The 24,469-nt window shown below is 43.1% G+C and overlaps 1 protein-coding gene across 2 annotated transcripts in view; it reads left to right on the top strand.

Moving 5' to 3' along the window:
• The first annotated feature begins 238 nt into the window (after positions 1 to 238).
• The window catches only part of DYM (dymeclin), a 355,894-nt gene continuing 331,663 nt past the window's right edge, over positions 239 to 24,469 (top strand). Inside the window, exon 1 of one of the 2 annotated variants that reach the window (XM_050944679.1) lies at positions 239 to 420. The gene's annotated coding sequence lies outside the window, so the exon portion shown is untranslated. The remainder of the gene's footprint in view (positions 421 to 24,469) is intronic. The other variant, XM_050944680.1, reaches the window with a different exon arrangement.

The following is a 24,469-nucleotide window of genomic DNA, read 5'->3' as shown; positions in this document are numbered from 1 at the left end:
CCCCACTGCAAGGGAGACACGCCAGATTCAAGCCCCTCTCTTGCCCTCCAATGAATGATAACGGGGGTACATTTCCCCCCCTTGTGGGCACTACCCGGGGCAGGTCCCGGCCCCTCCCCCTTCGGCGTCGCGCTCTGCAGGCGATGGGCAGCTTGCGCCTCCCGCTCCCGCGTAGAGTCCCCCACAGAACTACATTTCCCAGCATGCTCCTCCTCGCCGGTCGTTGGCCGCGGACGGACGCAGCCGGGGGAGGGGAAGCTGCTGCGGTGACGACGTGGAAAGATGGACGAGGCCTGATCCCGGCAGAGCCAAGGGGTGTGTGGGGTGTCCGGAGAGCGAGCCAGCCCGCCCGCCCGCCCGTCAGCCGCGCGGGGAGGGGAGCGACAGCCGCTGCCCCTCACCCCCTCCCGCAGGAGCCAGGTGAGTCTCCGCCCCCTTCCCCCCTCCCACGGTGCGGGGCTGAGCATCTCTGGGGAGAGGGGGTGGTGCCTGGAGGGGAGGCCTGGGGTTGGCTGGGGCTCGAGCCGCGGGGCTGGCGGTGGGTTGTGTCTGGGCGGGGGTCGCTGCTGCCCGGGCGATGGCGGTTTGGGAGGGGCGGGGGAAGGGAGGGGTTGGGGCGGGCGATGGGGGTGGCAGGTGGAGGGAGAGTTGGTGTCGAGTCCGAATCTGCTCCCTGTAGCAATGTTCTCCGGTGTAGCTACTTCCTACAGAGAGCAGGGTCTCACCCTCTGTAGGGTGTGTGAAACCGCTCGCTGTAGGAGTTTGCTACCTGGAGTAGGGAGGGGGAGTGGAGGTTGTTACCATGCACAGTTTCTGATACATATGGTTGGTCTTATGTGCTGGCTTGTCCTAATTTGCTAAAACTTGACAGGGGTGTGGGACGGAAGCATAAAGTGTTCAGTTTCCAAACGAGCCTGCCTGGATTCATTGTAGTGGGATGCGGGACACATGGATAATTTAAACTCTTAATTTCGTTAGGGTTCGCCTTCAATATACTTCTATGCTTGTGCGATCTCTCACCATTATAGTTCATCAACTCAGCAGGCAGCAATCCCCTTGTCCTATTGCCTTGACTGAGAAAGGTTTCTGATCAAAGGGAGTCTAGATTCCAGCAAGCTCCTGGGGTAATGTTTCATTAGAGATGAAAAGGTTGTTCAGAAAGAGATTTTGAAGTCGGTATGGTAAAGATGAGCCAGAGTGGTTTGTTTCCGTGCAGCTATATTTTATTCCCCAGGGGCTGGGTAGAAAGGGCAGAGAGAAGTATTTTGGATTTCCACTTTCTGTTACTGAATGCCATCTATGCTCACCTGAAACTTTTCCTGGCAGAAACAATTCCTGTCTATTTATTACAGGTCAAAATATGGCTGCCATCACACAGAGGCATTGGTGGTGGTGGTGGTCATGAGAAGAGGGACAAAAAGTCCTTTCCCTCTCCCAAACAGTCCCATGCATGTGGAAGCCATAATGTTGCTGCTGCCTAAATACACTGATGGCAGATGGGTAGGGGCAGAAGGCACGGCCAGCTGTACTGAGTACCCCAGAGAAGCCTTGCACTGTGCAGAATGTATGCTGCTACATCTATTCTATACTGGTGAGGGCAACCCTCACTCCACTGTGCTCTTGGTGGCCCCAGGGCTTCCCCTGGCTTCCACCAGCACAAACGTGCCTCCTACCACCACTGCATGAAGATGTACCACCTTCTCCTCCTCCACCCCATTGCTCAAGCTTTAGAGCCATAACTGAGCCTGCAGTTGGTGAAGTGCTGATGATCTCTGTAAAACATGACAGAGGATTATTATAACTGTTACTACTGAATGATAACTACTACTGTCAAACTCAGACAAACCTAGTGGGGAGGCAAAGAGTTTTAGTGAAAAACTGATGTGGTGTTTTCGGTGAGGTGAATAGCTCTTTAGAGGTTCAGGCTTCTCCCATGAACACACAAATGAGCCAGTGAAGCAGCCTAGCAAAATAAACCTATCCTGCTATTTACATTAGGAGCATAATACTGCAGCTGACAGAATCTGATATAAACAAGTATCACACAGATCTCTCTATCATTCCCAGAGCTTTCGGCTCAGCCCGCACATGCCCGGCCCAGTCACACTCCCCACTTTCATCTGGCTTCTCTCACTCAGCACAAAATGAAATACACACAAGATGACATTTGGAAAGATGAGAGTTTCAGTTGATGAACCTGCCAGGTAATAGCTGCTGCTGAAAATACAGCAGGGAGTATACCAGAGAGGCCTTTGGAGAATTTACAGGGGGAATCCAGAAAGTTTTTAACTTGGGAATCTGCAAAAAGTACAGGGAACTGAGAGCTAGGATTTCCACTGACTTGGTGTGTAACCTTGGGCAAGTCACATCACCTTGTGTGCCTCCAGTTTCTCCTCTCAACTTTCTCCTCCTCTGGTCCAGGGGAAGCAAAGTGTGATCGAGGGGGGTACCTCTGATATGAGTGTGACAGAGCACAGCATGAGAAAGTTCAGAGGTAACAAACCTTTATGGATGATTGATGCCCTGTCACAATTTGTTACCGTTATGAAATTTCCATTGTAAATGTGGACACAACTACAGAGAGGTATTTTTCAAAATATATAACCTTTATTATTGTAACAAGGTACATAAACAAGAACATTTTAGTTTTCATTTCAACAGTTTTTAAAAAACAAACATCTGGACATATTTAGAGATACAGTTATTACCACTCTTTACTGAAATGTACAATAATGTTATAATTCTACTTCTCATTTATATTTCAGCAGTGTTATTTGAAGAAAACAAAAATACTTCTCTTAACTAAATCATTATACAATATACACTTTAGTTAAATAACTGAACTATGCACACTTGTTGCATCTGTACTCTTTCTTCTCATTAGTCAGCTTTTCTTCACTGATTCCCTCTGGAAGGCAGGGCACATGTGCCCACCTCTTACACGAGTTGCACTGCACCTTTGATAAATAATAGATTAGAAAATGAAATCACAAAGCTACCAATTGTACAGATAATTTCAACTAACTGGTAAAAGTTACAAAATAATATTCTTTCCACATAGAATCATCACTCAAGATATGACTATCAGCAGCAGTGGAAATACTTGCTACTGTGGAATTATTACAAGAATCGTGATCCTTAGGCAGGTTATTACGTTGGAACAATATGCAGCTGGCTACATCTTCGGCCATGTGCCTTGTTCTTGTACCGCACATAAAACTATTCTTAACCATTTTGTGTTTCTTACCATCATGCCATCTTTATTTAATTTTTTTTGCAAGTCACATAGTTGCAGTATAAGCAGTAGTCCTGTACACACTCTGAAAAAATCAATGAAATGTTGTCAAATGATGGTTACATTGTGACCAAAACTGTAAACAGAAATCTTGATTTATTCATTAGTGTCAGTTACGCCAAAAAATTAACTGATTTGCAAATACTTTTCCTTTTTGAGAGGTCATAGTTACATTTTATTTGGAGCCCCCGTCTATGAGTCTCCAAATTTTGGTTTACTGTTCGTGGCTATAAAGATATCCAAACAGATTTAACTGCTTTATCAATAGCAACAATTCACTCCTGCCACATTTTTAACAGTACTTATAGACATTATTCATACAGATTCACCATTAGAGAACCAAATCTGTACGTGTATTAAGATAACTCTTTGTGATATGACTTCGTTCCACTCTTTCAGTTATCTTCCTATATGCTATGGGCCCATTAAGTATATCTAACAAAGTTATTACCTGACTCTTTCATTAAAAGAATTGCTGTTCTTCTTCTAAATGTAATTAGAGCCTCTTGTGTGGTTTCTACACTACTGATGTCTTTATACTGTAAATATGTTTCTGCAAACTAATAACACTTCTAATTAGAGAAAAATCATAATCATGTATCATTAACAATCAATACTAAACATTTGGCACTGAAAACCTTTAGGATTAGTGGTCCACAGTTGTGCTCATCACTTTGTCTTTTGTTTTCTACTATTTTGGTTTTCCAATTCCCTGACAGTTTTGCAGTTAGTTGGTGGAGGAAAGACCTGAAATTTGAAGCAAGTACAGTAGCTGACTGTATAAGAGGGATTTGATTTTTCTTGCAATTTCTGTACATGTTTTGTAACCTTTTCTTTCTCTACTTGTAATGATTGAATGATCACATGTATGCACTTGGTTTCCTATAATTGTATCTGAGGCCTTGGCTACACTCACACTTTACAGCGCTGCAACTGGGGTGTGAAAAAACACCCCCCTGAGCGCTGCAAGATACAGCGCTGTAAAGCGTCAGTGTAATCAGGGCAGCAGCGCTGGGAGCCCAGCGCTGCACGCTACACCCGTAAGGGATGTGGTTTACATGCAGTGCTGGGAGAGTTCTCTCCCAGCGCTGCCGCTCTGACTACACTCACACTTCAAAGCGCTGCCGCGGCAGCGCTCTGAAATTCCAAAGGTAGCCATACCCTTAGTCTTATGCTACCTATATCACTTGCTTTGCTGTGGCCAGTATTGCTACTAACCTCATGACCCATGCTAAATGCTAGTGTTTTGTGCCCACTTTCAAAGAAGTAGTTAGCTGTGCTCAAATCTCCCAGATTCACTCATTGTCCATTATTAAGCACAGTCAGCACAAGTGCATGGTGTTTCCATTTCTCTTTGTTGCTATCTGGAAGATATTATCCTCATTGTAATAGTTTTTAAAAAAAATTATTACCAACTCTTTGGTTTCCATTAGTGTTATCTATAAGTGAACATGAATCAACATATGTTATTGGAAATATGATAATTACAACAATTTTCTAATGATTTTTGTAAACATTGCATGCAGATCTTATCATTTGTAATGTGTCACTAACACATAAGAGAAAATCATATTGTCAGTTCCTAGAATACAATAGTGCAGACTATATTCCTTATATTTACATTGCCAACAGAATAACACAGTCTTCACACTAGCATTTGATTTTCTAAACTGCAGTCCTCAGAATTTCAAGACTTACATTACAGTTCCATTTTCACTTTCCATGTGTTGAAGTTATTAAAAACCCAGTATAACAGGAAATTATGTCACTGGTACACAGCAGTATTTGAATCCTATGTATAATATATTAAGTGCAGACAATCCCAAAATATAAATAATGGAAAGCATCTTACCACAATAACCCAGTGATTTGGAGCATTGAAAGGAAGCAATGCTATATCACTTTGCAGAATTCCACTCTGTGATCATTGAAAAAAGAATAAAAAATGCAGTAATACTTGCCTGTGAAGCAAAGCACTTAGTGTGGATTACATTGTATTTCCCAATTTCAGGACATGCTTACTATTACACATTCCCCAAAATAGCATAGTATGATGAGGTCAGGCCTGATGGCTATAGGAGAGTGGTGGAAGGCAGGTACATTAACCCCAGGATAAACAGACCCCTTTTCCCTTGGTAACTGAGCAGGGGTTACTCCATGTTAATTGGGACACCTGGGGCCAATCAAGGGGCTTGCCAGAACCTGTTAAGAGTCTCCCCTCCAGCCAGCTAGGGGTGCATGATAGGAGCTGTGGGAGAAGGGCGCTGTGGAAAGCTGGGCGTGCAGACGCTGACAAGCACCAGGAAGGAAACATCACTGGTACAGAGACAAAGGGCAGGGGAAACGCTGCCCAACAAGGCCAACAGCCCTTCCAAGCCCCGGAGGTCTGAGGGAAGAGTCCCCACCAGAGAGGAGAGACTGAACTGGGTGTCTGGTCTGTTGCCACCATACGCAGAGAGGCTACCACAGACTAAGAGCCTCCCCTCCTGCTCCTGCTCCCTCTCTCCCCCAATCTGTTCCCCTCCTCTCCCCCTCCCTCAGGGAGGCTGAGAGGAACCCTGTCCAGGCAAGGTGTGCACAACAAGCCCAGGGGCATGGGGAAATTCTGAGGGAGAGAGGAATACCCCAGCCCACTGCTAAGCGGAAGCAAGGAACCCACCAAGGAACAGAATGAGCTCTGCCCTAATAGTTTTTTACTGTTTCTTAAGACTGTGCTTAATTGCCTTCCTGAAAATGGGAATTGTCCATGTTGAGCACGAAAGGTTGTTAACATTTACCTTCTCCATTTTCATTTGGCTTGCTCTGCCTGACAGAATGGTAGTAACAGGTACAAGCAATCTCCTCGGTAGTTGTTAACACTCAAGGAAGTTGTTAATGTGGCACACAAAAAACACAATAGAATTCATAAAAAGAAAAAAAAAAAGGGCATGGAAAAGATCCTTATTGTTACAAAAAACATGTGTAAGATAGTTGACAAATCTTGTTTTTGAGACCGCATGTGGTCTGTTGTACTTAGTTTAAAAACTAACTAAGCAGTGCATATACTTGTGCTGATATCATGGTCTTACTGAGCTGTATATCAAAACGAATGTGGCTCTATACATGTTACGGATTGTATCTCGGGTATATACCTCAAATTACTTCTGAGTACATGTTTGGCAGCAGTAAGTACAGTGAGATGCAGCATTTAGAGGTTTGTATTCACAATTTCAGGGTCTGTGTGGTTAAATGTCTTAGCACATATTCATCTGATAGTTTGATTATTGATATAATTGTGATTTCCATGTAGCATCACAATAAGTGGCCTACCTTTCCGCTTGCTTTCTCAGTCACACAATGCAAGTACGCATCAATAACCTACAACAGATGTTGAAAGAATAGTTAACATTTGAAAACATCTGAGTAATCAATCCAGTCACCTTCCATGTTTACAGCTATTTCAACTTATGTCATCAGTCAGCCATCTTTCTAGCATCAGGTCACAAAATGCTGTGTCATACAAACTGATTTTTCTTACTTTGGCCTCCAGTCTGTCTATAATCTTGTGGGTCAGTACAGATTTTACTAGGGGAAAATAAATAACGCATATTACATGCATGGTAACACAATTACTTTTTCCTCTGTTTGCCCATCCTGATTGCAGCCATTATATTACATGGAAACTATTGACATGCTTCATAAATGGAAGTGTGTTAACATATTCTTTAAAAACACGTGTGGTAAGCAATACCTTTGAGAAACCATTCTTTGTCTTCCTCCTCCTCCTTCATAGGCATGTCATCAACATCACTTGAATGACTGCTTGAAACTTCTGCCACTACACACTCCTCTTCTTCCGTGTCTGTGATCTCCACCTTTATCATGTGCTGTTGTGAGTGTCATAAACAGATAGCTAAGGGTTAATGTCTCTTTCACCTGAAGCACCTGACCAGAGGACCAATCAGGAAACTGGATTTTTTCAACTTTGGGTGGAGGGAATTTTGTGTCTGAGGTCTTTGTTTTTCTGTCTGCCTGCTTTCTCTGAGCTTTGGAGAAGTAGTTTCTGTTTTCTAATCTTCTGTTTCTAAGTGTAAGGACAAAGAGATCAGATAGTAAGTTATATGGTTTCTTTTCTTTGGTATTTGCATGAATATAAGTGCTGGAGTGCTTTGATTTGTATTCTTTTTGAATAAGGCTGTTTATTCAATATTCTTTTAAGCAATTGACCCTGTATTTCGTCACCTTAATACAGAGAGACCATTTGTATGTATTTTTTCTTTCTTTTTTATATAAAGCTTTCTTTTAAGACCTGTTGGAGTTTTTCTTTACTTCAGGGAAATTGAGTCTGTACTCACCAGGGAATTGGTGGGAGGAAGAAATCAGGGGGAGATCTGTGTGTGTTGAATTTGCTAGCCTGATTTTGCATTTCCTCTGGGTGAAGAGGAAAGTGCTTTTTGGTTTCCAGGACTGGGAACGGAGAGGGGGAGTCACTCTGTTTGGATTCACCGAGCTTGTGTCTGTGTATCTCTCCAGGAGCACCTGGAGGGGGGAAGGGAAAAAGGATTATTTCCCTTTGTTGTGAGACTCAAGGGATTTGGGTCTTGGGGTCCCCAGGGAAGGCTTTTCAGGGGGACCAGAGTGCCCCAAAACACTCTAATTTTTTGGGTGGTGGCAGCAAGTACCAGGTCCAAGCTGGTAGCTAAGCTTGGAGGTTTTCATGCTAACCCCCATATTTTGGACGCTAAGGTCCAAATCTGGGACTAAGGTTATGATAGTGAGGCTTGTGATATGCATTGCCTCCCATTTCTCCTACCTCTTCTGAGGCGACTGTTTTCACAGTGTCATCCACAGCAGTTTCCATGTCCATGTTTTCTTGTGATCTGTTTTCAGCAGCTAATGTTGGAGGCTCTTTAAATAGTTTTAAGTGGGAGATACTGTACATAGATTCTAAGTTTCTAATGAGATGGTTTCTAATTTAACTCTTTTACCCTCTACAGTGGTAACTTTGTATGGTCCACAGTAGGTAGGTTGTAGTGGCCCACCCTTTCTTGTTTTCCTTCTCGCATTCAGTAACATGATGCTGTCCCCAACTTCGAATGTTATTTTCCCATGTTTACAAGTCTTAGTTTTGGTATACTGTATTTGTTGCTTTTCTCGTGCTTTAGAAATATTACTAGTAGCCAGTTCAATGTCAGCATCACATCTAGATTTCATATTTATGCTGTTATCTTTGTAGTACTCCTCACCGAGTTCCTCAAAATCTGTTGGCTTTGTAAACAAATGGAGAAGTTTTGTTTGTAAAATGAACACTCACAGAATAACATATGCACCTGAGAGCTGATGGTCCTTAAAGACACTTATTGTGTAACTGTGTGAGACTTGGTCTGGGAATGTTGCTTCAAAGCCATACAGTAGTCAAAAGTGACATTTTGGAGGTTATGTTTGCTTTTGATTGCAAAGAAAATAAAATGTCACCAAGCAATTCTTTCCAGTTACTCCCAGTGTCATCAACCAGCTTCCGCAATGCTCTGTAACAAATAGTGATGGATTATTTGTTGTGGAGGGGAAAGGACTGTCTTTACTGAGGGCTTGTCTACATCAGAAAGTTGCAGCGCTGGTGAGGGAGTTACAGCGCTGCAACTTTGAAGGTGTACACATCTGCAGGGCACCACCAGCGCTGCAACTCCCTGTTTGCAGCGCTGGCCGTACTCCCGTTTTGTCTCGGGTGTAGAGGATCCAGCGCTGGTGATCCAGCACTGGTAATCCAATGTAGACACTTACCAGCGCTTTTCTTGACCTCCGTGGAAGGAGGAAGCCTCTGGTAATCAAGCTGGTCTCCTTTCCCGGTTTGCTCTCTCGTTCCCGGAGCCCAGAGCAAGCAGGTCTCCTTCCCTGCGGTTTGCTGGGTGGCTCCGGGAACGAGAGAGCAAACCGCGGCGAAGCGGGTCTCCTTTCCCGGTTTGCTCTCTCGTTCCCGGAGCCCCGAGCAAGCAGGTCTCCTTCCCTGCGGTTTGCTGGGTGGCTCCGGGAACGAGAGAGCAAACCGCGGCGAAGCGGGTCTCCTTTCCCGGTTTGCTCTCTCGTTCCCGGAGCCCAGAGCAAGCAGGTCTCCTTCCCTGCGGTTTGCTGGGTGGCTCCGGGAACGCGAGAGCAAACCGCGGCGAAGCGGGTCTCCTTTCCCGGTTTGCTCTCTCGTTCCCGGAGCCCCGAGCAAGCAGGTCTCCTTCCCTGCGGTTTGCTGGGTGGCTCCGGGAACGCGAGAGCAAACCGCGGCGAAGCGGGTCTCCTTTCCCGGTTTGCTCTCTTGTTCCCGGAGCCCCGAGCAAGCAGGTCTCCTTCCCTGCGGTTTGCTGGGTGGCTCCGGGAACGCGAGAGCAAACCGCGGCGAAGCGGGTCTCCTTTCCCGGTTTGCTCTCTCGTTCCCGGAGCCCAGAGCAAGCAGGTCTCCTTCCCTGCGGTTTGCTGGGTGGCTCCGGGAACGAGAGAGCAAACCGCGGCGAAGCGGGTCTCCTTTCCCGGTTTGCTCTCTCGTTCCCGGAGCCCAGAGCAAGCAGGTCTCCTTCCCTGCGGTTTGCTGGGTGGCTCCGGGAACGCGAGAGCAAACCGCGGCGAAGCGGGTCTCCTTTCCCGGTTTGCTCTCTCGTTCCCGGAGCCCAGAGCAAGCAGGTCTCCTTCCCTGCGGTTTGCTGGGTGGCTCCGGGAACGCGAGAGCAAACCGCGGCGAAGCGGGTCTCCTTTCCCGGTTTGCTCTCGCGTTCCCGGAACCCCCCTTGAAGCCGCCCAACAGCGCTGCAGTGTGGCCACATCTAACACCACTTGCAGCGCTGGTTGCTGTAAGTGTGGCCACTCTGCAGCGCTGGCCCTATACAGCTGTACTAATACAGCTGTAACAACCAGCGCTGCAAAACTTTAGATGTAGACATGGCCTGAGAGAAATTATATGCAATCCAAAAGGCATAAAGAGGCCATCCTAGTGCATTGATATGATTTTTTTTCTTGAAATATAAGACCAGTGGATGTGCAATATACTAAAATTTTGAAGCAAACTGTAGCTTCTGTCATGATGCATTCTCCTTGCTATTAATACTGTAATTTTCCCAGCCCTAAAGTTACCTTTCGATGGATTTGTTTGTGTTTTCAGCCAATCCAGTGGTTTGTGGGTGGTATGGGCTGATGTAGCGACATTTTATTCCCAATTTTTTGCAAATTTCTAGGTTATACTGAAAGAAAAAAGTTATGTCATAAACTTTCCTTTGGACGGGTTTGGTGGCTAAAAAGAGACCAAAGAATAAAATGTTATAGCCGCTCCGATGAGGTGACCAGCAGTAATCCTTGCCAAAGATGAATGGGAGTTAATAGAAACTTGTCAGTAAAAATGCCCATAAAGAAAACTCACAAGGGCAATGAAGCCCATGTTCACTGTCAGCTGTCTGTGATCTGAAAGCGTGATTGAAGACATAGTAAAAAAACAACCTTAGAAATAAGTATTTACCTCATTAATGAATTCTGACCCACGATCTGTCAATATATGCTGTGGCCATCCAAATCGCTGAATAATTTTTTACATTTTCTTTGACATCTCAGATGCTGACTTATTTCGAAAGGGAAATGCTTCAACCCATCTTGTAAGATAGTCTGTGGCTGTCCGTATATACATCAGTGTCCCTTCTTTGTTGCCAGTAATGGCCCTATTAAATCCATTCCCACCAATTCAAAGGGCCGAATGACCTGTATGTAAGGGAACCGGTTGGAGTCATATTTTGGATTTCTCTTATTTCATATTCTCAATAAGCCCATAAGTAGCAAGCATACTGATCACTATGGTGTGGGTTCCACAACTACACTATCAGAATCTAATTTCCATTTGTAAAAACAGAACAAAAAGAAATAAACAGAAGGAAGTCAACAAAAAAGTAATACAGGAATACTTCTAAGAAAAATAATACAACAATAAACCTGCAGAAATATGGCAGTACAAGGAGCAATAGAGCTCATCTTTGCACTCTGTTGTGCCACTCTCATGCATTGCATTTGGTGGGAATTAAAGGCCTCATTTTGTAGCAGTGGTAAAAATGGATAATGATAAGCAATTATGTTTGACTCTCTATTTATAAGATTTCTTAACAGTTTTTAAGGGAAGAGAATGAGACTAGATATCATGTATATGGAGTCCACACTAAGAACGTTCCTAATACTTTGACACAGGAAGGAAGGTAAAAGGAAATTCTGAAGAAATTTAGTAGATGTCTGAGTCGAAAACTCACCCTTACGCTTTTCAAGGTGGTATCCAGATTTAATTCCTTTCCCACTTTCTGGCAACACAGACATCATGAAACCTAGTTTAGATGAAATAATTGGATCACATTAAAATTTTTGTATGAAAATATTATTGCAAGGGAGGGGATTGTACATTTTGCAGCAAATGTATAATTACTGTTTTTTTGCAATGTAAATGTAAAATTTGTATTTAAAATACAAAGTAAATATTTCAGGATTTAGTTTTATTTTGGTACAGAGCCGGTCGGCGATGTCTTTTGTCATCTCAGGCCAATAGTATCTTGTGCTCATGGCCATTGTTGTTTGGACTATTTCTTGATGTTCACCCCGTGGACTCTCATGATACTGTTCAAAGAGTTGTAGGACTTGTGTCCACAATGACAATCTTTCTTCTTTTGGCAGAATGAAAAAGTGGCCCCTCTGATAATCAGAGAAGATGGAGATGTGATGATATCACCTGCGGTGCTTAAGCAATGATCAGATATTTTCAAAGTCATAGATTCATTATAAGGCATAGGCATATACAAGATATCTGAATACTGAATGGGTCATTCTGCCTTTGGTAAGGAGTGGGTGGGTGGCATTTCAATATATGACAATGAGTAGATGTTAAATAAAAATTTTAAACAAGAAGTCATTGCTCTGTGAACATTTATGGACTGTTTGTAGGATACACTGGATAACATACTTAAGAAATATAAAATTTAGGCTTTTTGGTAATACTTATATTTCATACTCTTTTGTCATATAACTGAGAAATACCTTGTTACAGTGCCTACATATGTAGGTGCGACAGAGTGCTAGGTAAGAAACCCTGAGTTGGCACTCTGTTCCCAGCACCTCCAATCAGGCATATGAGGCAGACCTGTGCCTAATTTGTGGGTGGGGCAGGGCAGAAAGGCTAATTAAGCCATTAGCCAGAGCCCACAAATAGGCACAGGAAGGAAGTGAAAAGGGAGGAAAGCAGGCAGTGAGAACGAGAGAGAGATTGCTCTCCCTTTGCCTGTAAAGGTGCTAAGTATGCTGTGAAGGTGGTAGGACTAGGGTTACCAACTTTCTACTCTCACAGAACCAAACACCCTTGCCCTGTCCCTCCTCTGAGGCTCCACCCCTGCTGGGCCCCTTCTTCAAGGCCTTGCCCCTGCTCACTACATCGCCCCTCCCTCTGTTGCTTGCTCTTGCCCACCCTCACTGGGCTCGAATTTTCAGTGGGGTGCAGGAGGGGGTACAGGCTCTGGGCTAGGGGTGTGAGTTCTGGGGTGAGGCCAGAAATGAGGGGTTCAAGATGGGGGGGCTCTGGGCTGGGGAAGGGGGTGGGATGTGTGTGGGGGTGCAGGCTCTGGGGTGGAGCTGGAGATGAGGGGTTTAGAATGCAGGAGGGTGCTCCAGGCTGGGGCTGAGGGGTTTGGAGGGCGGGAGGAGGATCAGGGCTGGGGTAAGGGGTTGGGGTGCAGGAGGGAGTGAGGAGTGCAGGTTCGGGGCGGTGCGTACCTCAGGCGGCTTCCAGAAGCAGCAGCATGTCCCCCCTCCAGCTCCTATAAGGAGGTGCAGCCAGATGGCTCTACACGCTGCCCCATCCACAGGTGCCACTCCTCTGTCCCTCCCCACGGTTGCTTGGGAGCTTCAGAGCCGGTGACTGCGGAAGGGGCAGAGCGGTGCACAGAGCCACCTGCTACGTAGGAGCTAGAAGGGAGGGACGTGTCACTGCTTCTGGGAGGCATGCGGAGCCACAGAAGGCAGGGAGCCTGCCTTGGCCATGCTGTGCTACTAACTGGACTCTTACTGGCCCGGTCAGTGTTGCTGATCAGAGCTGCCAGGGTCAGTTTTTGACCGGCTGTTGCGGTAGAAAACTGGATAGCTGGCAGCTGTAGGTGGGACTCAATTATAAATAAACTGCGCAGGGTGTTGAACCAGAACAAGGATCGATGCATGGTTTGTATACTGAGACAGAAGCGGGACCAAGGAAGTCCTGTTGCCGTAGGCAAAGGAAATTTTCTCAGAAATGTGAAGAAAATTAATCCTGGTCCCAGTGAAGGTAAATTTAACACTTCAAGTAATCCCAGTGTTGGGAGATCAGGACCATCATGTGTATGCTGAAGATTCTATTGTGTTCTTTGTATTTATTACATGAGGAAAAGAATTGCTTACCTTCCAAAGAAAAGTTGGCAGCAAATCGACACAGGTTAAGTCTTCCTGCTTTATTCATTCCTTCTGGATATGTGCTACTCCTTTTATATGCCAGTACCTGTGCAATTTTTCCTCAAAAGATTTCACTGAGTATTGATTACGGAAGAGAACATTACACACTGTTAACATTCACAACATTACAAACATAAAAAATCTATGCATATAATAATCAGTTTATTTTGTAGATATAACATGAAAATTGCAGACACATACATAAGGAAAGCTGAACTCAACGAACTCCACAATGCAGCGTCAGTCATAGGCCAATCACAAGGTCTACATAAATAAATTTGAGCTATGTGCGTAAGTTCAAAGTATTTCTGGTTTACAAAGTCTGGCAGCATTTGATCCATGGAAATCACATTTCATTTGAAATAATGAGATCACCTGTAACATTTTATCAAAGTGAAATCATTGTAACTCAGGATACAGCACAAGAATGAGAATTTTGAAAAAGGCACAAGTAGCAGTGTTTGCAGACACTGTTCAATATATTGAGAAATCAACGAAAACCCTCTTCTTATCCACCTTATCTGCCATACTGATGTTTCCTAGTTCCTTTCCTAGTCAATGTGTTTTTGAAAAATCAGTTATCTGAAATATATAAACCCATGTAACACACATTTATGTATCATGATAACAGGGATGAAAAACCTTTAAAAAGCAAAAGCATGCATTTGTACAACATCTCATAATCATATGACAATCCTTAATTAAGGGGTACAGGGTCACAGCCTTATGTGCAGGATGTCTGTTACTCAAGAAATCATAAGTCACATTTTAGCTGTATGACCAGATGTTAGTCAACATCCTCACAGTACCTATTAGACAGCACTTGATACCAAACACACTTTTGGAGTAGAGAGGACCAAGCCCACATTCCTTATCTTTTCAGGACTGTTTAAAACACTTTGCAAGTGGAATTTCATGGCTATTGTATGAAAACCCCTTAATGAAAGTCTGAGCATTTAAAAAGAAATCTTTATTAGTCCCTTTCCACTGCATAGTAGGTCATGCAGTCTATTAGTAAAGAAACATTGAATGCACAGAAAATATTGAGAGTAGTGAAAAGCATTATAAATATTAAGTGAAATACATATGAATTCCTTTTGAAAGCAAGCTCATAGGCAGAAAATCTACCCTTGTGCTTTATACAGACTTCCATTTTTGTCACTGTTACCTTTTTGCTCCATATGTGTGTGTATCACCACAAAAATTAGACTCAGAGCCATGATGCTCACGTTACCTCTCATTGAATTTTTGAGACATTTTCTTGAGCTTTGTCCTCACAGTTAAAACTGAACTTGTCTTGTGGTGTTCTCATTAGGTTTTTAACAGTGAGGAAAAGGCCTATATCTGCACACAAGATATACTATACACACCTGGATTATTCTTCAGTGGCTGATAATATCAGATCCTTCTTCTTCACAGTGTGCTGATCTGAGCTGAAGTGTCTGTCTTCCTAGAGTGAGGCCCCCTCATGTCATTGTCTCCCTTTTATATCTTCCCCCCTTCTTTTGCTGTGATCTGAGTCAAAACAGTTCCCATTTTGTAGAGTTATCTCTGAGAGGTTTCTATTGCACGCAATTCTTGGGATAAGCCCTATGCTTGTGTGCATTTCCTCAGTAAACCACTCACATTGTCTGGCCTCATCCAACATAGCACATTTGAAATGCAGAAACATGATCAATATTCCCAGCTTCAGATACAAAAATGATACATGCATACAAATTGGATAAACACATTCAGTAGGTCATAACTTTATCAATGATCTTGCGTAAAGTATATCTTAGCTATGTCTTATCTATATCACAAGCATATTTTCGTAAAGAACATGGAGTATAATCAGCAAAGAATCCTGTGGCATCTTATAGACTAACAGACGTTTTGAAGCATGAGCTTTCGTGGGTGAATACCCGCTTCCTCAGATGCATGTAGTTTAAATTTCCAGGGGCAGGTATAGATATGCAAGCAAGCTAGAGATAACGAGGTTAGTTCAATCAGGGAGGATGAGGCCCTGTTCTAGCAGTTGAGGTGTGAAAACCAAGGGAGGAGAAACTGGTTTTGTAGTTGGCAAGCCATTCACAGTCTTTGTTTAATCCTGAGCTGATGGTGTCAAATTTGCAGATGAACTGAAGCTCATCAGTGTAGAGCAAGGAAGTTTTCAGCTCATCAAGATATTGTGGTGAAAGGGGCTGCTTGTTCGAATGGCTAATGGAGCATGGAAATATTCTGTGCTGCCAAAGCATTAGTTGAACTGTTGCACAGGTAAAATGGGAAAAGGCCCTGGAGGCCTATTGAATTAATAGGAACAGAAACTGAACCGTGGACAAGACAATCATGACAATTGCCAGGGTGGATAAAAATCAGTGATTTTTTTCAAAAAAATAATTAAAAAAATTAGTTTTTTTTAATTTAAATCGGATGTTTGTGATAAGATGCTTTTTGAGGAGAAATCTTTAGATAGGTTATCTTTGAGCTATAATTTATCTTAGTTAAAACTATCTCATAATGGAATAGGTATTATAAATTCTAATTCTATAGTATGAGACAATATATTCATGTAATGTTTAAGAAAAGTTTTGTAAATGAGTTCCAATAGTTCATGGATTAGGGACCCAATCTTATGGGGTTCCACAGGCTTCTGTATAGATTATTTAGGTTAATCTTTCTATCTACCCAATGGGACTCAGTTTTAAGACTAGAAGATATCATCAGAGATGCTTAGTTTTGCAATTCTCAGACTGTGGATTTCTCTCTCCAGAGGTAACATGCTTGTTAACAGTAAAAATGTTTTAAATAAATAAATAATATATAGAAATGAGAAATAAGACCTCAACCCTATTGTTCTTTTGCAAATTTGTGTACACAGAGTCAATCCCTTACCTCTCTCTAAAAGTGCAAAGTTTCAAAAAGTTCAATGAGTAGAAGATTGTTAGGAACGGAATAGATCTGGACAAGGAGAAGAAGTCTGGAGATAAATGAGAGAAGGGAGGGACAGGCAGTAGAAACAAAAGTGAAACTGTTTGAGCAGCATGTTCCAGAAGTCTTGAGGTCTTTCTGAGTGTAGCCTTCATTGATTTGAGATCTACTGTACCATTCTCTTACTAGAAGGGAAAACCTATAAAGGCAGCAGGCCATAAGAGAGACCCAGTTTGGGTCTTATCTATCTCTGAGTTGTGAAGAATATGTATTAAGGTTTTAACAACCAACAAGAATGCCCTTTTATGTAGAAATCCATCATTAAATCAAATCTTCCTGACTAGTTATTTAAATCATGATTTAAATCAATTTGATATCATGATTTAAATCAAATTGATTTAAATCAAATCCGCTCTGACAGTTGCACAGACCCTTAACTACACTGCTTTCAGCATTTCACCATCTCTCCTGACTGCATGAAGTTGGTTTGTAATGATTGTCTCTAGCACAAGTTAGCAGCATCTACTAAGGGAAGAGAGTTTTCATTGAGGGCTTGGCTACACTGGAGAGTTGCAGCGCTGGTGGTGGGTTTACAGTGCTGCAACTTAGTAACTGTCCACACCTGCAAGGCACATCCAGCACTGCAACTCCCTGGCTGCAGCGCTGGCTGTACACCTGGTCTGCTTGGGGTGTAACAATTGCAGCGCTGGTGATGCAGTGCTGCTCATCAAGTGTGGCCACCAAAAGCGCTGTTATTGGCCTCCAGGGTATTACGAGGTATCCCAGAATTCCTGTCCACAACAAACCGGAAGAATGGCTGAACTCCGAGCTCCTTATCTAAAAAACAAACACAGCTGCTCTTTGCTCCAGTGAGCGAGCGGAGGCAGGGGAGTTGCTTTGGAATCTTCACAGCTGTTTGCTTGAGGAGAGAGGGGAGTCCGTGTTGAGCAGCTGCTTATCTGGTCTGAAGGCTATTTAGGAGTGCATAATTTGCATTTAGTGAATAAGAGAGGGGTGGGGAAAGGGGTCAAAACTTTTAAAATGATTGAAGGTAGATGCTGTGTATCTTCCAGTCCTTAGAACTTGCAAGGCAGGGAGCTGAGAATGGTGTCAGCGCCAAAAATCCACTCTCTCTGTCTCCCCCACGCTCTGTCACACTCCACCCCACCCCCCTGTTTTGAAAAGCACGTTGCAGCCACTTGAACGCTGGGATAGCTGCCCATAATGCACCACTCCCAACAGCACTGCAAATGCTGCAAATGTGGCCACACTGCAACGCTTTCCCTACACAGCTGTACGAAGACAGCTGTAACTCCCAGCGCTGTACAACTGTAAGTGTAGCCATACCCTGAGATTCCTTCATCTTTCTTACTTGTTAATGGGGCCAAAAAGTCTCCCTCTCCCCTCAGTCAAAAAAAAACAAAACCAAACTAAGCCCACATGCAAGAGTGGAGCACTGCAGAAGTTCAGTGTGTCAGACAAGTCCGCAGACAGCACTGATCAGGGTAACCATGACATTCACAGCTTTGCTAAAAAAGCAGTGGCATCAAAGACATGTGGGATGGGAGAGGGGTTCCTTTAGCTCTGATGAGCTGCCATAGACCTTGGGTTGTGACTTCTAGTTATTTTTGTGACAAATTCTTTTCCCAGTTTGCTGCACGTGGGAGTGAGCAGAAAGCAAATAGTGTAGTCTATCTAGTTTGAGATAAGCTGAAGCTCTGAATTGTACAGCCTTACAGCTGACAGTCAGTGTTCTTGTTAAAGCTTTACAGGGCCAAAATCCCTTTCTGTTGTAAACTTCTCCCTGCTTTATTTGTCTTTTTAATGCCTATGGAACTCAGCAAACTGTTGTGTAGTGCACAGGTCACTTGACAGTTCATTTCACTCTTAAGGGAGCCGGGCTGTAAAATTGTTCAGCATAAATGATACTGGTATTCCTCGCCTCGAAGTGAGTTAAAAATTAGAGTAAGTCATTGCAGAGACTTCACTTCCAAAATCTAGAAGTGTTAGAAATGGAAGAAGAACAGCAACTAAAACTTGGGGATAATAAACAAGTCACACCACATCCAAAGTGGGCTCGATGCTTTACTGATCACACAAAGTGATGTGGTCCCTGCCTGTGAAGAATTTTAGAGTCTAACTTCAAAATATGATGAGTTGGGCTGTGTAGAAAGGGATGTTGGGGTGTGTACAAAGGGGCTGGGTTAAGAAAGCACAGAAGTTACAGCAATACAGTCATGCAGTCAGTCCTTGAGGCATTTATTCGTCTTGGTGCATTTAGACTTTTTTTTTATTAATAATAATAATAATAATAGTCTGTCTTCTTGTGAGCATAGTAGGAATAGTGAATCTTGAGAGTTTTTACTTGATGGATCACAATGAGGGGCATTCCATATTTGAGAGTGTATGTGAATAAAGCATTGTTATGGTGAGAAGCAGACAAATGGAGCGTAGAAGCTGGCTTTGGTGGTGGAGTAGAAGTTTCAAGGATGCGTAAGGTGTGATGAGACTTGGTTGGCTATCTAGGCAGGGACAATTATACAGAAGCTTGTAGGGAAAGGCAAGAAGTTAAAACTTTATGCAATAGACTCGGGAGAGCCAATAAACTATATACTTAGGCCCTGATTCTGCAAGCACTTAAACATGTAACTATGCACCTGAGTAGTTTAAAGGAAGACGGTCAATTGTACTATTCTGTGAGACCTACTCTTGTTAGCTGTTTGGGATAGGGGCCATGTTTGTGTAGTACCTAACACAATGGATCCTGATCAAGGCATCTAAGTGCTATTGCAATACGAATAATCACAAGAAATTCTGAGTGAGATAATATGGTCATACTGGATGAGTACGATAATGTGAAGGAAAATACGAATGTCTGAACTGAGACCTCTAAATGCTCTTCTGGGCCTTCTGCTACAATTCTTTGTATTGTAACCTGCCACTAACTTGATGGCAAGGCTTGCATTAGGATTATATTATCATAAAATAGAATGCACTAGTGAATATAGAATGGTTATTCATTAACTGCATAATGTTTCCAGATGAAATGTGCTCCATAAAGTATAATTCTCAGAGCACCAATATGCTCACTTAGTGAATCAATACTTCGATGTCTTAATATAACTGCTTGATTAATGCTGAATACACAGTATTTAGAGACATCTTTTATTTTCTCATTTTTTGTATGCTCTAATCTACCTTGCTTAAAGGAAAGGAACATCCGTTTGGCTCATTCTAGCAATCTTCAAGTTCCAAAAGTAAGAAACACTTATTATGTGTAAACTGAAATTTTGATTAACTTCTGCATTTTAACTAAAGCTAGCACTTATTAATTTACTATGCCCTGGTCTACACTACAAGTTTAGGTAGAATTTAGCAGCATTGGATTGATTTAACCCTGCACCCATCCACATGACGAAGCCATTTTTGTTGACTTAAAGGGCTCTTAAAATCGATTTCTGTACTCCTCCCCGACGAGGGGATTAGCGCTGAAATTGACAACCCTGGATCAAATTTGGGGTAGCGTGGATGCAATTTGACGGTATTGTGCTCCAGGAGCGACCCCAGAGTGCTCCATTGTCCTCTGGACAGCACTTTGGACTAGCACTAGCCATTTACACATGAAAAGCCCTGGAAACTTTTGAATTTAATTTCCTGTTTGGCCAGTGTGGCGAACTCAGCAGCTCAGGTGACCATGCCGTCCACCCAGAATGCTTCTACGCTGCTCCTATCATCTCCGTCTCTGAGGTTATCTCAGATTAAAAGGTGAAGAAAAATGCCCTCACGATGACATGTTTTCCCAGCTCATGCAGTCCTCCTGCACTGATAGGGCACAGCGTAATGCATGGAGGCATTCAGCGACAGAGGTCAGGAAGGAATTGCTGTATTTGCTTAATAGCAAAAGTATCGTGCCTCACTGGCGATCCTGCCTGAGTCAGGTCGCTGTGTCACAAGCGCCACGCGCTGTGTCAGCCTTGGGCAGGGGCATGACCGTTTTGTGAGTAGAGAGGCCATAGATATAGACATTGTATTAGGTAGCTTCTGTAGCTAGAGAAAACATTCCTGTGCATTCGGCAAAGTCTGTGGCAAAAAAAAAGAGAAGCCCCATAGTCTAGTGATTATCATGTTCACCTAACACGTGAAACATCCTTGGTTCGAAACCGAGCGGAAACAGGTCACTGTTCCTTTTTCTGACTCCCCTCCTGCATTTTTACTCTTAGAACAGACCACACTGTGAAATTTTACTTTGAATTATATCAATTATGAGTTAAATAATAGTGGTAGGTGTGACCTCACGGTGCTGCTGGCTGGGAGAGCAGCCTGAGGCAGAAGCCTCCAGCTCGCATGATATTTGAGGCAGGACTGAAGCTCCATGAGACGAAACTTAAAGAGGAGGATGACCTGGAGTCACTCCCATTCGGTGCTCTAAGAGGAGGATAGCCATATCTGTCCAGGCACCCCGATTGACCTCACCGAGGTCTGCCAGCTGAGTGGGTCCAGTGGACGGGACCCCGGAAAAAAGGCGTGAAACGATTGTCTGCCATTGCTTTCACGGAAAGAGGGAGGGAGGGGGACCTGACAACATGTACTCAAAACCACCCACAACAAAGTTTTTGCCCCGTCAGGCATTGGGAGCTTAACCCAGTATTCCAATGGGCAGCGGAGACTGTGGGCACTGTGGGATAGCTACCTACAGTGCACTGCTCTGTAAGTTGATGCTAGCTGTGGTAGTGAGGATGCATTCCGCCAACTTAATGCTCTTAGTGTTGACATACGCAATAAACTGTATAAAATCAAATTTAAAAAAATCAACTTCTATAAATTGACCTAATTTTGTAGTGTAGACATACCCTATGTTTGGCATCCACTTCAAATGTGGAAAAGTTAGTCTCTTATTAATAACAGTATTGCCTAGAGGCTCCAATCAGGGATGTGGTGGTACTGTTCTAGGTGATGTACAAACACACAGTACAATCTCTGCCCTTACCCTTCTTCCATCACTTCAGTTGTAAGAGATACAGTCAAAAATATACAATTTATATGCAATCTTTACATACATACTTGAACTTTTCCACCTAATGTATAATAATCAGCTGTTCCTGTTTGTCCCTCAGTCTTGCCCTCATTAGTTGACTGAAATCTTGTAGGTCTCTGAGTAGAAGTGCAAGCCTAGTGTAAGAGTGCTGATCCAGTATTGCATTAGATTGGATGTTAGTTTATAATCATTATATGTTTAATATGCTAATAGAATTGCATCAAAACACATGGCTTGGAGGCTAGATCCACCCTTCATGTTGAAATGATAGACTCAAATTCAGATTGGTATTGGTGTGACCACTATGGTACAGGGTCCATGTCTGGTGTCTACAATTCAAGAAGGATCTTAATAGATTGGAAAGAGTTAAGAGAAGAGCCATGAGAATGACTGAAGGATTGGAAAACATGCCTTATAGTGATAGACCCAAGGAGCACAATCTATTTAGCTTAACAAAGTGAAGGTTAAGAGGTGATTTAATCACTTAAGAACCTACATGGGGAACAGAAATTTGATAGTAGGCCGACTCTTCAATGTATCAGCCAAAAGTATACAGACGCTCCCTGACTTACGCAAGCTTTCCGTTCTGGAAACTCAAATTTTGCATAAATTGGAAACGTATACCCAACCATTACACGCCAAAAAAATCCCCAAACCAACAATTCCTATATCCAGCTTACGGAACTTTTTACATAAGTGCGTATTTGCGTAAGTTGGGTTTGCATAACCTGGGGGGACATCTTTAACAAAATCCAATGGCTGGAAGCTAAAGCTAGACAAATTCACACTAGAAATAAGGTGCAAATCTTTAGCCATTGGGACAACTTATCAAGGGGTTGTGGTGGATTCTCCATCACTGGCAATTTTAAAATCAAGGCTGGATGGTTTTTGAAAAGAGATGCTCTAGTTTTAAACAGGAATTAATTCAGGGAAGTCATGTGGCCTTTGTTATTCAAGAGGGCAAATTAAATGACCACAGTGGTCCCTTCTGCCTTTAGAATCTATTTATCTGTGATTGTTACAACGTTTTCATTAATACCCTTACCCTCTTGTAGACTTCATAGCTGTGAATGTACATTTAGTTCATGTTTTTAAAGTTTTATTGATGCAGTGCTGTCTGCTTGAGTCTGCAGACAATCTGAAACAATCTCTCAGAGAAGGGAAACTGCTTTTACATGAGCTAGATTTATTAAGGTATCAAAGGGACCACATCAACCTGGAAATCACAATTCCATGCGAACATTAGTACTTACGACAAGTAATCTCTAAAATTACGCGAAGAAAAGTATTGTAGAGAAAATGTTTTTCTCCATTTATTTTCAGTTTCCTTGCTTTGTGCCTAGTCAGTTTCATTGGTTTGTTGATGGCCAGCTGGATCTCTCTAAGGCTGCGGTCCCCAAACTGTGGGGCGTGGCCCCCCCCCAGGGCATACATATGAGTACATATCCTACCCCTAGGGGTGTGTGGAAGAATGTTTGGGAGGGCATGCATCAGGGCCCGAGCAACCTCCATGGAGGGCAAGGGAGCACCAAGCCCCAACCGCAGCTCTGTTGGCCCGCAGCTCAGCTCTGCTGTCATGTCCTCTCTGTCCCCTGGCCAGCTCCACCTCTAGCCCTAGCTCTTCCCTCATCCCCAGTTCCACCCCCACCTCTGCCTTGAACCTAAGCTCCTCTGCTGAGGAAGTAAAGTAAAGTAATGTAAAGTAATGCTGTGCAGTAATGGAGTGAGGGCACAGACAGATTCCATTACTGATAAGGGGAGGCACAACAGGAAAAGTTTGGGCACCACTGCTCTAAGACATTGCTGCTGTGGCAAAGCTTGCATGCATCCTCTGCCTCTGCTCTGCAAGAGGGTGTTTACCAGTAATAACAACAAAGCTTAAGAGGGAAGAGGAAGATGGGGGAGAAAGAATGGGCCTGGGCATGTTTGATGATGGCAGTGGCTGCAGGCCTGACCAGAAGACCCAAGTAAATTTAGTGAAGGAGCAGAAAAACCCTTTCTTTTTTTTTTAAAGGAGGAAATGAAGACATGCTATTTGAGGGATGCTCTACTAGAAAATTTTGCTGCTTGATGCCAGTACACAGACTGTTGAAGCAGGGCACATACAAAACTGTGGAAAGATCTTGCATGTATTTCTCCAGTATGTTTATAATTTATGGGAAGAAAAATTATTTACCGTTGCATTTATATGGATGTCAAATATTCAAAGTTTCAATAAGTAATACTAAAAATATGTTGTGGAAGGGATTTTAAACCTCATGCTAAAGGCTTAAGCCAATCTTTAACTATTAGAGATCAGGATGGGACCTGGTCTGCCTACTGTGGGGTTTTTACACCTTCCTCTGAGGCATCTGGTTCTGGCCACTTTTGGAGACAGTATACTGGACTAGCTGGGACCTTGAGTCTGGTCCAGTGTGACACTTCTTGTGTAGGTTAAGTTAGCTGGTTGGAGGCCAGCATTAAAAAAACAAAACCAGAAGCTAAAAGCATAAAGCAACAGATTTATGTTTGTATTTTTGTCCCCACACTGGTAATAATGATTGCTGTATTAATTTAAATGTCTTGATAATTATATTGGTTTTGCTTTTATATTTTTTCTTGAAAAAATAATAAAATTAAACAATTGTAATTTTATGAAGAAACTGACGATCCTTTTTTACTTCTGCAAGGAGTCGTGCATCTATTTCATGTATTTGGGGAATCCTTATATAATATATTCCATCAGTTATTTATGTGTGTGGTGGGCAGCATCTCTCTTTGAGTTTGTCCTGCTG

Source organism: Gopherus flavomarginatus, chromosome 3 (genome assembly GCF_025201925.1).
Source record: "Gopherus flavomarginatus isolate rGopFla2 chromosome 3, rGopFla2.mat.asm, whole genome shotgun sequence".
NCBI lineage: Eukaryota > Metazoa > Chordata > Testudines > Testudinidae > Gopherus > Gopherus flavomarginatus.
The sequence above is the reverse complement of the archived record's forward strand: the minus strand, read 5'-3'. Positions and strand labels throughout refer to the sequence as shown.